General features: G+C 42.3%; 1 protein-coding gene across 3 annotated transcripts in view; it reads right to left on the minus strand.

Annotated features, from left to right (window-relative positions):
• The window catches only part of PRKCA (protein kinase C alpha), a 204,225-nt gene that overhangs the window by 55,758 nt on the left and 133,848 nt on the right, over positions 1-14,619 (minus strand). The window lies entirely within an intron of this gene.

Genomic DNA, 14,619 nt, shown 5'->3' on the forward strand with positions numbered 1-14,619 from the left:
TTCTTCCCCTTCTATTTGCTAGGAGGTGATGGGCCCAGTGGCCATGATCTTGGGTTTTTTGTTTGTTTGTTTTTATGTTGAGCTTCAGACCATATTTTGCGCTCTCCTCTTTCACCCTCATTAAAAGTGTAGTATTAGATATGGGTAAATCTATACTCCTTTTCAGAATACAAATAATCATTTAAATTTGCAGAAAAGCAGCACTTAGCTTAAACTGAATAAAAATCCTGGGAAACAAATCCCTAATTAGAAAGCTAGGGTGGCACAATTACCTGATTGCATGTAGTGTGCTACCATGGTTTACTCTAATTGGCTTGGATGTAGTGCAAACCATGGCTTAGTCTAAACAGGTGCAGGTCTCCAGAGTGATCACAGCTGTTGAGCTTCTGCCATGGTCCTGCCACTACATACTACCCAGGGGCTAAGCTACATAAGCCTCATGGGAGAGCATAACCCTCTCTAAACAACCCACAACGTGAAGCCAAGGTTTGTTACTGGCTTCCCAATAATGGTTTCTTTGGGAGAAACATGGTACAAGCACCGGTTCAGGTGTAATGCTAAGCCTGGCACTCCGGGGTTTGTTTCACTGCCAACTACAGAAGGTGTGAGGGTGAAACACACGTATATTGCGGCTAAAGCAAGCCATGCACCTTGGCATCGTATTATGTGCAAATATTGCATTAGCACGTTGTGCGAATGAGTCTACTGAATGGCACAAAACAAAGGGAAGAATGCTCAAAGGAGAATTGTTAGCAAAGTTCACATTAAACACAGGTTGCTAAAGAAAAAGGTCATTATTTTGCTCGCTTTTTTGTTTTCTGGCCTATTTGTATTTTTGTCTGCATAATTAGCACTCTGATTTTGCCTCCCCTCTCCGTTGAACGAGTGCTTCTTTTTCAAAAGAGCAGGATGATGATGGTATTCAGAGAGAAATACTGTCTCTGTAGTCCACCTCTTTGAGGGCAGCCTATTTTTAATGAGACAGGGTCAGGCATAGCTGAAAGGAGCAGCTCTTTACTCCCCAAATGAGAGGTTTGATGTTAACACAGACACACTAAATAAAAAAAAATAGCCTTGGGAAATTAGAAGCCCTCCCTTTCTCCAGAAAGCTCCCCCTCCCCCATGCTTAGTCCATGTAGAACTGTTTCTCTGCCTTTTATGAAGCTTTTATAATATTGAAGAATATAAAGGCTTTTAAAACCTTGAAGAAAAAGAGTCACAAGAGTTCAATTTGCAAGGTATTGCTAAGTTTCTAAATAGAAACCCTACTTAGAGACACCAATAGCTTCTAGGGAGAATAAGGCAACCAAAAGTTACAGTTTCTTGTGAGAGCCCCACAGGGAGAAAACATCATGTGGGTACCGGTATATTCCAACTGCTTCTATATATGACTCAGTTTGCTGAAGACCTCTATTACTCTAATTTGCATAGGAAAATATTTCCAATTTTAAAGTTCCCATAAAACCCACTCCGCATACCCTCCAATATTTATCTGATGAAAATAGGTACATCTTTTTCAATTATTATTACAGTGGTACCTCAGGCTACATATGCTTCAGTTTACATATGCTTTAGGTTACATACTCCGCTAACCCAGAAATAGTGCTTCAGGTTAAGAACTTTGCTTCAGGTTGAGAACAGAAATTGTGCTCCGGCGGCGCAGCAGCAGGAGGAGGAGGCCCCATTAGCTAAAGTGGTGCTTCAGGTGAAGAACAGTTTCAGGTTAAGTACGGACCTCCAGAACGAATTAAGTACTTAACCCGAGGTACCACTGTATTGTTATTGTTATTAATACGACACCCATCTAACTGGCTTCCAACATATTTAAAAACACAATAAAACATTAAACTTTTTTTTAAAACTTCCCTATAGAGGGCTGCATTCAGTTGTCTTCTGAAGGTTGCTAATCAAATTGGCTTGGGGGGTTGCAGAACTCCATACCCTCCAGTATTTCTCCAGTGAAAATAGGGATGGCCAATAAAGCGAGATGAGCGCCGCAACCCCAGAGTTGGTCATGACTGGACCTAATGGTCAGGGGTCCCTTTACCTTTACCTTTAAGGAAAAGCGAGGCATTCTGGGATCTAATCAGAACCGGGACAGCTTCTGTAAATCTGGGACTGTTCCTGGAAAATGGGGATATTTGGAGGGTCTGACATCACTGAGAGTAACAGAAAGAACCCAGCAGCTGTTTCAGGAGAATACTTTCCCCCTAAAAATCCAGTGTCTTTTGACACAAATCCCTTCCCCTTTCATATTACTTTAAATCCGGGAGGTGGGGATTGCCTTTTAAAATTTTTTAAATGTTATCAGTTTTATTCTGTGCTAACCTGCTTGTGAATTTAATGCTGCGTACCCCAATCTCTGGAATAAGGAGGGCAAGAGATTAAACCTCAGACAAAATACAAATAATAAATACACTGAACCTGAAGAGTCATTAGTTCTCAATTATGACCAAGAGCTTCAACGTTACACTGAAATAATGTGGTGGGGTTTTTTAGGATTTGTGTTTTGTTTTAAACAACAATGGAGGCAGGGACTTGCTGACAGTAAAATCTACAACAGGGTATGTTTAATGATTTATTGCATATATTTGGTACTGCAAATGCTTAGACCTCTCCCTTTCTCCTATTCTGTTGAGAATTTCACTCCCCTACGTGCCAAATGGAAATTAGTCTGTGCCTCAATCACATCTGCTTGATAGGTTGAGACTGAATCTAATCTCCAATGCAATAAATATTAGAGAGTGAATCTAATCTCCAATGCAATCAATATTACAGATATCAGAAGCCAACCTTTCCCAAATTATATTACTTTTGATGGCAATAATGTGCTCTTAGAGAGTACGAAACACATTGCCCACATGAAACACACACACACATCAAATATTATTCTACTGAGTTGTCAAATGACACAATAAATGAAACATTAGACTTTTGCATTTTTATTTTTGCAGTGGAGCTGTTGGTCTAAGCACCAAAATAAATTATGAGGACTTTGTTTTCCTTATGGCATCAAATTTCATTCCCGTTATCATCTTCATTATGCCCCTCTGCATTATGAGGCTCTGTAACACACTACTATTCTCAGTTCAGCAAAACTATTTTAATATGCCTCATGAGGGCAATGACTCTTCATTACATTCACAGGTCTAACTTCTGAAAGGTAAGTCTATAATAATCACAGAGCATTAAAAAGTCTCTATTTGAGTGTGGGGACTGGGGAGAAAATAATGTTAATATATAACATGAAAAATATTGTGATGCTTTATTATATCTGACGTTATCTGTCACCTGTCTTTGTAGATGTTACTGATTTAATAGTATAAGGTTATTTTAAAAAGTTTTATTTGATTATTAATACTTTATACTGCATTTGGTTTTTATACTGTATACCATTTTGAGATTTATTTATTTTTTGTCTTCAAGTTCTGTTTAGTATGTTGCTTGATTTCTTTTAATTGTATTTGACCTACGCGTTGTATCATTGTTTTGAGATTTCTTCACAGTGTACTTGATTGTTACATTGTTGTAAGATCTGAGTTTTTGTTTGATCTCTATTTTATTTTATCTCTATTTTATACATGGTTCTGTTACTCTTTTGTGCACCATTAGATATCTATTTAACGCTCTGAAACTCGGTTAAATTGTATTTGATTTCTATCTCCTGTTCATTGATTTGACAAGTCTTCTGAACGTAAAGTGACTTAGAAATCTTCTAAATTAATAAATATGTGTTAACAGTAGGGAGGGGGAAGTGCTTCAGTGAGGCTTTGGAATCGCAGTAACAAACTCAGGGTGGGTAGGTTGCTTCAGTCCAATCCTATCTAAAACTCTGGTGTTCATTATCACACAGAAGTCACGGCTGAAGTCATTCAGCAGGATGTTCAATCAGCAAAATATGAGTGCCTTTTTAAATATGAAAATTACCTTCTTTCACAAGCTGCCTAAATAAAGAATGTGCTGACTAGCCATTATTCTTGCTCCTGAGTTCAAATCCCATAAATTCTCAGTTTTACAGAGCGCCATTCTCATTGGAAGCCAAAAGGTCTTTCGCAGAACTCTCCTTAAACTAAGGAAGAAAACACTTCCATATATATTCCATAGTGGAGGAAAGCGTGTACGTGAAAATAGAACAGTGGCTTATACAATATGCCTTTGAAATGTTAGCACAGTGTAAACAGCTCAAGTCTAGTTTTTAAGAATCTCCTACACTCTAGTCACGGTGATCTCCAAGCACCATCTAACACTGGAGTATAAATAATAAAACTACGATGACAACTATAAGGATGCATGGATATACCTTCTTAGTCATTGCCCCACAATTGTGGAACTCTCATACCCTGAAAACTTAAACAAGGCCAAGGCCTCGAGCCTCTTCACCAAGTATTATGACATAAAACACATATGATGTAAATGAAGCTTGCATCCTGCAAACAAGTTCTTGACTCATACTGGAAATATTATCTTCCCAATCCAAGTCTGATTCCTGTATGCGAAGAGGCAACAGAACACTCACAGTCCAACATTCTACCTCATATGCAGATCGACTTGTTTTGCCTCCCCCCTCCTAACAATACAGTGGTACCTCGGGTTACATACGCTTCAGGTTACCGACTCCGCTAACCCAGAAATAGTACCTCGGGTTAAGAACTTTGGCTTTATACCTTGGCTTTATCTGTATCTGTAAACAAGCTCGCAAGGAGAAGCAGTGGCACACTGTGAAGCCTTATCTCTCCAGGCCCATCATTCCTACTTAGATGAGAGCCCTCCATGAGTCTGAAGGTCTTAATAAAGAATTTGACTTTTTTACAGCCACAATATGCTAGGTTGACATTTTCATTGAGTTCTCTATAATAAACCCAACATAACTCTTTTCCCTGGTCTGACACCTGCAGCTGACCATCAACCCGGAACAAGATGGAAGATAGCTGCCACTAAGAGGACCCTATTCTGTTTGCCTGCCGACCAAATTATCTTTGCAGTTGGGCATCTAAGCAGGTTGATACAGATGTAGGTGGCCCCTTACGTGACCAGTCCAAAACCATTCATGACTTTCAAGGTAATCACCTGTGCTTTCAACTGGCCTCAGAAACCTACTGGTAACCAGAACAATATTTGCAATATACTCAAGCGCTTGGGACGCGGGTGGCACTGTGGGTTAAACCACAGAGCCTAGGACTTGCTGATCAGAAGGTTGGCGGTTCGAATCCCCGCCACGGGGTGAGCTCCTGTTGCTCGGTCCCTGCTCCTGCCAACCTAGCAGTTCGAAAGCACGTCAAAGTGCAAGTAGATAAATAGGTACCGTTCTGGCGGGAAGGTAAACAGCATTTCCGTGCGCTGCTCTGGTTCGGCAGAAGCGGCTTAGTCATGCTGGCCACATGACCCGGAAGCTGTACGCCAGCTCCCTCGGCCAATAAAGCGAGATGAGCGCCGCAACCCCAGAGTCGGTCACGACTGGACCTAATGGTCAGGGGCCCCTTTACCTTTACCTTTTACAAGCGCTTGACTGTATGGTCTTAGCAGTTGAGTGGCTGCATTTTGTACCAGTTGAAGCTCCTGAGCTGCTTTTCAAAGTAGCCCATTTGGGTCCAGGCCTATGGTAGCTGTATATCCTACACTCCCTTTCTTTCAGCCTGAAATAACTATGGTTTTTTAACACACACACACACACACACACACACACACACACACCCACCCACCAAAGTGTACCTCCAAGGGGGAGGTGAAGTATGAGCAGCTGAGGCAAGCATAGCAGCCTCCTCAGTAACTAGAGATGGTGCAACAGTGTCAATTTTGTATTCAACTCATTTTAACCTAAAACATTAAAATTCCGAAATAACTAGCTCTTCTTGCTTCAGGGCATCAGGCAAGGTAAGACCTTTTGCACGGAGCATTTTAAGAGCAAATGGAACTCTGATTCAGCCTCCTACAGAATTTTTGCACTGCATAACACTAAATTAAAATCCAAGATCAGCAAAAAGGAAAATGAAAGGGTTGTGTGTTTGTGTGTGTGTGTGTGTGTGTGTGTGTGTGTGTGTAGAAAACAGCATTACTTTCACATTCATCAACTGAAGCTCTTGGCCTCAAGTGGAAGTCAATACAAATCTGGAAGTAATGGAAGTGGTGTTCTAAATTTTAAAGACCTAGCCCAAGATTAAACTGAATTTCAGATGCGAACCAATAGAAATAAAGGTAACTATTGGAGGAACTTGCTAAGGAGCAGTCAACCACCAGATCTTGCTTCATCTGCGCCATAAGGGGAAACATGTTTTAATAGACTTCACAGAGGTCAAAGCAGATGTATTATTAATGTCCAATTCTTTTTCGGAATAGAAAAAAAACTTCCCAATAGCCATGCTAGATGCAAATTAAGTCACAAAAAGGATATGGCTCCCATTTATTTACGGAAGGATCCTTCACCCTATGATGTAAACTTGCCATTCTGTCTGCACATTTGCATTGAAATATATGAACAATTTTTGCCATATGCATATAAAAGTGAAATTCACTCTTCTGTCCCCATTTTGTCTTACAAAAAGTGCTTTGCTTTGGGTAATCATTAAATTTCATTGCATTGTATAAAGTGCCTTGAGTAACAACTAGCGGTTTTGATGCATATATATATATTAAGGCAAGTGCATCACTTTACAAATCCTAATGACTACAGCGGTACCTCGGGTTACAGACGCTTCAGGTTACAAACTCCGCTAACCAGGAAGTGGTTGCTCAAGGTTAAGAACTTTGCCCCAGGATAAGAACGGAAATCGCACACCAGTGGTACAGTGGCAACAGAAAGCCCCATTAGCAAAAGGTTAAGAACCGTTTCAGGTTAAGAACAGACCTCTGGAACGAATTAAGTTCTTAACCCAAGGTACCACTGTGCAGTGAAGTAGTATTGTGTCAGAACTAGTCTACAGGCATGAGTGTTGAAACTGGTTCAAGGTCATCAGCAATTTTGCGGAAGGTCTCAGAGGCATCTGAGGTCATAAAACAGGAAGATCAGATTTCCAAATTTCATACCGTCCAATATGTGTGGTGGCCAAAGAACACTAGAACCAATTTCAATAGTTCATGGATGCAAAAAGTTTAACGAAGAAAATTAAAAAGATGCTTAATCCATTTTATGTAGCTTTCACACTAGAGTCCTTTAGCTCCCCTAGCATTGTTACCCATAAGCTGGAAACATAATTAAAATGGAGGTTCTAAACAGCACAATGTAATGCAATATTTACCAGTGTTACCCTGTCTCATGGTCATCAGCCTTCTGTAATGTTTACTCAGAAGCAAACCCCATTTCACAGAAGTGAATAGCCTACCTCTCACTTCATTATCCCCAACTACTTGCCATTTCTCTGAGATAAACCCATTTCAAGAGGCTTCATTAATAAAGGCTCCTTCAAATTTTAATTAAAACCTTCCTGCTTGCAGGTTCTGGGTTCTTTATTGCTTCTTCTCAAGCAGAGAAGTGAGAATGTTGCAAAATCTGCTAATTGACACTCAAAAGCCCTCTCTTAATTTCCTCTTAGTGGATACACTGCGGGGTAGGTTAAGAGAACTTTCCTTATTTTCATATGTCATAGGAATTCTAAGGTCTCATATATATATATATATATATATATATATATATATATATATATATATGTGTGTGTGTGTGTGTGTGTGTGTGTATATACACACACACACACACACACACATAATATGTTCATAAATTTACAAGGCAAACACACACATAAGTATATACCGTATTTTTCGCCCCATAGGACGCACTGGCCCATAGGACGCACCTAGTTTTTTTTGGGGGGGGGGAAGGAAAAAAAATTTATTTCCCCCCCAGGTGCGCTGCGCTAAGCCCGAAGCTTAGGTCTCCGCTAGCCATGGGAGAGCCGCACGGCTACGCTAATCCCAAAGCTCAGCGCGCCCCAAGCTTCTGGGTGCCGGCAGGGTCTCCGCTAGCCGTGGGAGAGCTGCGCGGCTCTCCCAGGGCTAGTGGAGCACTGTGGTAATCCCGAAGCTTGGGGCGTGCGGAGCTCAGCGCGCCCCAAGCTTCTGGGTGCCAGCAAGGTCTCCACTAGCCTTGGGAGAGCTGGGTCTCCCACGGCTAGTGGATAGCTTCCTGAAGCCTGGAGAGCAAGAGGGGTCGGTGCGCACCGACCCCCCTCGCTCTCCAGGCTTCAGGGAAAGCCTGCATTCGCCCCATAGGATGCACACACATTTCCCCTTCATTTTTGGAGGGGGAAAAGTGCGTCTTATAGGGCGAAAAATACGGTAAACCACGTGTCTGAAATAGTACAAAAGAGAAATCCTGAAACCATTTTGACCCTCCCAAACTGACCTCAAATATTTCTCTGCAAGGAGGAAGGAAATGGGAAAGCCTCTCCACTGTCTTTTGCTTACCTGTCTTAAGGGTGTGTTTGTATATGAATAGGGTGAGCCTGTGACCTGGATTCAGGAACTAAGTATTTAGCATCTCAAAAGGAATGGCCAGGCTGCCCAGGTAAAGCAATCAAGTGACCATTATCAGTATCCTGCCAGATAGGATTTCTGTTGTAGACCGCTATAGCCCATTATATTTCTGCTCTAGCCCGCCTCCTTCTGCGATGTATGTATGATGTTTTGGGGGGTGGTCTTGAGCTACAGGGTGGGAAATTTCAAAAGTCTATATAAGGGCTTGCACACCATTGTTCTGGGTCCATCCTGCCTTCTGCGTGTGGCAGTGAGCACCCTGTTGCAACAGTTAATAAAGATCAGCCTTACTAGCTGCCTTGCTTCTCAATATTCTCTGGTTGGCCTCTGTTATTTTCTCCTTCTGATAGGGAACCTACTTAAGGACTGTATATGGGCTCTTGGATCCCCCACAAGGGAAATGGAGCCTTCCCCCCCCCCCTTATAACACATATTTTCTATTTCATCTAGCAAAATATCACCATATAAAAAGAAAAAGTGAAACCTAAGCATTGAATCCTGCAATACGTTGGAAGAGGTAGTCACAGAAATTATGGGGTTTGGGGGCCCAGCAGAAAAGTAGGTGCAAAGGACACTGAGCAAAAACAGTGAGAAGATTTGGGGAAAGGGGGATACTGAGTTGCTTGACTGTTCAAAATCAGCCAAATCCAACCCCTCCCCCATTGTGGATTTTCCATTTTTCAGCTGCTTGAACCAGCATTGATCCCTATTTACATATGGGTAAATAAGTAGTCCTTCGCTGATTCCAGGTTTTAATTACAGTGGTGCCCCGCAAGACGAACGCCTCGCAAGACGGAAAACCCGCTAGACGAAAGGGTTTTCCGTTTTGGAGGTGCTTCGCTAAACGAATTTCTCTATGGGCTTGCTTTGCAAGACGAAAAAATCTTGCGAGTTCCCGCGGTTTCCCCCCGCTTTTTTCCGCCCTTTCCCTAAGCGCTAAGCCGCTTATCAGCTGTTCTGCTGATAAGCCGCTTCTCAGCTGATCGCTAAAAGCCGCTAGACCGCTAATAGCGCTAATCCGCTAAGCTGTCAATGGGCTTGCTTCGCAAGACGAAAAAACCGCTAGACGAAGAGAATCGCGGAACGGATTCTTTTCGTCTTGCGAGGCACCACTGTATCTTGAAATGGCTACAAGTTAAGACTGTGGAAAAACACGAGGACGACTGGGATCAATACAGTAATTTGTCAATGGCATTATTTGGCTTACCAATTAAAAGTGTGTGAACAAAGGGTGGCAATTCTAGACATTGGCGGAGGAAGAGGAGTGTGGGGGGAGCGCACCACCCCCGGCAGCGCGATCCCGGTGGGGTGCTATTGTGCCTGTTTCCCCACCTGCGCTGGGCGGCATTGATTCTAGAGAAACAGGCTAGTAAGGATTCTCTTTTCCCTATACAGTGGACACTCGGGTTGCGAACATGATCCGTGCGGCATGCACGTTCACAACCCGCAGCATTCGCAACCCACTTCTGCGCGTCTGTGCACACGCAGGTTGCACATGCGTGACAAGGTTTCAGCAGTCCATAACCTGAAAAAATGCAGTCTGAAGAGTCTGTAACCCGAGGTATGACTGTATACTTCCCTATCTAGAGCACAGGACAAATCAAATTTAGGGATCCAATGCAGTTTATCCAATAAGGGTGCAACTCCTTCTCAAAATAACTGCTGAAACATCATAATTATAATTGAACAAAAGCACGCCACAGATAACTCTGCCAGACTCAAGGGGTGTGCATGTGTATATATACAAACACACAATAAATCAGAAATAAATGCTTTATTTTATATACATACACACATCACACAAATTGTGTATATATATATGACACATTTTTATTATTTTACCATTGCCTTGGAAATAATAACCTTGGAACTGAAAGCAATAGATGGACCATAGAAAACAGCCTGCTAGCTCAGCGCAAATTCAACTTCTGACTGGTGCATTAACAGAAACAGACCCTAATAATGCTTTGCTCTCACTAAGCTGATAAATGATGCTATTTCACAGAGAATGCAGAAAACATGCTTTGCATTTTCATGGGCTATTGCTTCAGATATGCCAATACAGCCGAAGAGAAAGCATTTTTATTAGCCTGAGTACCACCCAGCAGTAATATTTAACAGCATGCATTTTTAGAACAAAAAGGGCAAAAAATTTTTTATCTGTTCACTTTTTAAAAAATAAACAAAAACATTTTCTGGTATTAAGAATAATTACAAAAGCAAAGAAACAGCTTCAAGAAAACAACCGAACGTAAAGGGGAGAGAAAGGGCGAGAAAAAGGAATTCACATATCTGGCCAGAGCTGGTCTTTAATTCTAGAGGTGTATATGTGAGGTGGAAATGAGAGAATCCAATACCCTAATTAAAGAGAGAGGTTAGTCAAAATAACAGGCTTTCCTATAGTGGTGTCCAAGGCTGTAGCTTTTTACAAAGCTGAGAGCTGGTGTGATGTATTAGATTTAATACCAGACTTAGATCAGAGAGTAGAATTATGTATTTTGTGGTAAAGATTTGGAAGGAAAGAACTTGCACACATTAAATGTGGTCACACATCTACTAAGGCCATTCCACAAACGGATGGATTGCTTCCAGTCATGGAAGATCCAGTAGATCCCTTCAGCCATAGCTGTCAACGTTTCCCTTTTTTAAAGGGAAATTCCCTGATTCCGAATAGGATTCCTCGCAAGAAAAGGGAAAAGTTGACAGCTGAAGGCAAGTGGGAGGAAGGAAATTTCTCCCAGTTCCTCCTTACCCCTGCAGCCCCTAACAGAACATCCCACATAATTCTAGATGGTCTCCAATAGTCCCAAGCAGATTTGCAGGGAACTATAAGGAGCACAAATAAACTGGAGAAACCACCTTTCCCCACTTCCTTCAGTGAGAGCATTCCATAAGTAGCATGGAACTCTGAACCCAAGTCACCAGCTCTGGCAGCTCCTTAGGTCTCCACAGAAAAAGCATTTAATCTCATTTGCTCCAAACTAGGGCTTGCCGATCGCATGGTCGGTGGTTCGAATCCCCGCGGCGGGGTGAGCTCCCATCGTTCGGTCCCAGCTCCTGCCCACCTAGCAGTTCAAAAGCACCCTTAAGTGCAAGTAGATAAATAGGTACCGCTTTATAGCGGGAAGGTGAACGGCGTTTCCGTGTGCTGCACTGGTGCCAGCTCGCCAGAGCAGCTTTGTCACGCTGGCCACGTGACCCGGAAGTGTCTCCGGACAGCGCTGGCCCCCGGCCTCTTAAGTGAGATGGGCGCACAACCCTAGAGTCTGACAAGACTGGCCTTCGGGCAGGGGTACCTTTACCTTACCCTCTGTTTCTATTTTTTTACTGGCATTTATTGTCTAAGAGCAAGATTCAACTAAGTTGTTGTGTGTGCAGAATGAGGTCCAGTTGCACAAGAAAACCTGTTTCCCTCTCCTCCCCACCTCTGTGCCCCCTAAATCTTCTATGGAGGGTTAGGGCAACACCTGGAATGGGTTTGGGGGGTAGAAAGGGGTGGAAAAGTCTCACGGCACAAGTGGACCTCAACCCCCAGGTTTATACCGACTTATGGCTACGCTGAGTGCCACCCTGTGCTTTTGAAAATCAGACTGCTGGCACATCCATAACGAAAACATGCCACGAAAGTAGACAAAGTTATATACGCTGTATAAGCACAACAAACATCCATTGCAAAGTACAGAGAGCAATTAATTTCAAGCTAGAAATTCTTCCCTGTAAACACATTAAATAACTGGGTGTACCAACTGCTGTCACAAGAATTGTGTTTATTTTATTTTTTTAAACTCTATTTGAAATACAGTCCAGTAAAGGTCAGTGTGGGTGAGATGACAAGTTGCCAAATTTGTAAGTATTAAGAATATTTTATAACCCTTCCACAGCATGTTTGTTTTGGAGAAGAGTGCCAAAATAAAAAGTTACTAAACCATAAATATTTTAAGTGTTTTTTTAATTGCAAGCCTTTGTTTTAGATCCAAGCCTTAATAACAAATAACTACTCTCAGTTCTTCTTGATGGTGAAGCTACAGTGCAGGCAAGAGAAGAGATATAAGCCCCAGCGAAAGCAAGCGGTTGCGCAAGTAAGAAGTTAAAAAAATATATATATATATATTATCTCAAGTTTAACGTTTGTGTAAGAATCCAATGATAGATGTAGTAAAACATTCAGAACGGCAAGACATAATTCCAGGATTTCCAAAAATAATTATCGTATTTTTTGCTCTATAAGACTCACTTTTTTCCCTCCTGAAAAGTAAGGGGAAATGTGTGTGCATCTTATGGAGCGAATGCAGGCTGTGCAGCTATCCCAGAAGCCAGAACAGCAAGAGGGATTGCTGCGCAGTGAAAGCAGCAATCCCTCTTGCTGTTCTGGCTTCTGAGCTTCAGAATATATTTTTTTTCTTGTTTTCCTCCTCCAAAAACTAGGTGCATCTTGTGGTCTGGTGCGTCTTATAGAGCGAAAAATACAGGGTGGAATTCTTATAGAGCAAAAAATTTGGGGTGGAATTCATTGCTGTTCTATGTCGAATTCCTATAAGTTTGTGAGATGGAATCTTCATCCCTTTCCTCCTCCCACTTGGAGTTCTCTCACACACCCCTCACCAATTTTGAGGGGTGCAGGAAGCCAACGGGGAAGGGGAGGGGGGAAAGCCACATTGCGCAAGTGGAAGCCGTCGAGTAGAGCTTCCACCGAAGGCTTGCCTGGTGACTCCCACCATTAGTTTACATTTATTGATTATTTGTGATTTTGAGATCTACAAGAAACATGGGGAGTTTTCAAAACTATTTACAGTCATACCTCATGATATGTCCGCTTCATGTTACGTTCTTTCAGGTTACGTCCCGCAGCGACCCGGAAATACTGGAAAGGGTTACTTCCAGGTTTTGCCGCTCGCGCATGCGCAGATGCACTAAATGATGTCATGTGCATTCGCAGAAGCGGCGAATCGCAACCTGCGCGTGCACAGATGCGCCGCTGCGGGTTGCGTTCTTTTCATGTTGCGAACGGGCCTCTGGAACAGATCCCGTTCACAACCAGAGGTACCACTGTATAACGCGTGTCCTGATTTCAAAGCAGTTCTCCAGAGGACTTGGGCGCAAAAGAAAGAAAAAAGAAAAGAAAAAAAAAGAGGACAATGTTCCACTTAAAAAAATAAAAAGGAGTACCAAACTAAAATTGTGGTCAAGGTTTCGATATATGGATGGCATATGAGGCATACAGAGAAACAAAGCAGAAAAAAGGGGAGGTCTCAAATTGGTTATTTAAAGAGAACATTTATTCTCATGTGTAACATGTCTAGTGCATGACCCCTAGGGTAGGCCATGATCAGGAATAAGCCAATGCTCGCTGCGATTGGTGCATGTGGCTCAAACTGTGCCTGCCCCACCTTTCCCTTTGACAAATTGAAAGGAAATGAGACACAGGCATTATGTGTGAACCAGCGCTTGCGTTTGTTTCTCCCAACTCACGAAGCTTTAGCAATACAACTGGGAAGATTAATTTTAAAAAGAAGAGCAAATGGAAATCTAAAGCGGGAACTATGAAAGTCAGGAGACACACTATTTTCCTCTGCTAAATCTGTTGCTTATTCTGAGGCCTGATATCGAAAAATGGCCTAGAAGTGACATATGTACACACACACACACACACACACACACACAGAGGTACCTCGGGTTAAGTACTTAATTCGTTCCGGAGGTCCGTTCTTAACCTGAAACTGTTCTTAACCTGAAGCACCACTTTAGCTCATGGGGCCTGCTGCTGCCGCCGCGCCGCCGCTGCACAATTTCTGTTCTCATCCTGAAGCAAAGTTCTTAACCTGAAGCACTATTTCTGGGTTAGCAGAGTCTCTAACCTGAAGTGTATGTAACCTGAAGCATATGTAACCCAAGGTACCACTATACTATGCCAATTGTACTTTATATGCTGCCTCGGTGAAATGTCTCAAGCCAAATCACCAGCAAACGGCACAGCGGCAAGAGGAAATGGCTGTCTTCAGGGGTGGTGGATGGTGCAGAATTCCAGTGGTTTCTTAATGTGTGTTCAGCATCTGAAATCATTTATCTATGTGATGAAAAACCTACTAGGCTGTAATGCTGATTGCGAGAATATACAATTTTAACTGTGTGCAGCCAACTGTGTGTAGCCACGCACAA

Source organism: Podarcis erhardii (genome assembly GCF_964252035.2).
Source record: "Podarcis erhardii genome assembly, chromosome: 2".
In the NCBI taxonomy this organism is placed as follows: domain Eukaryota; kingdom Metazoa; phylum Chordata; class Lepidosauria; order Squamata; family Lacertidae; genus Podarcis; species Podarcis erhardii.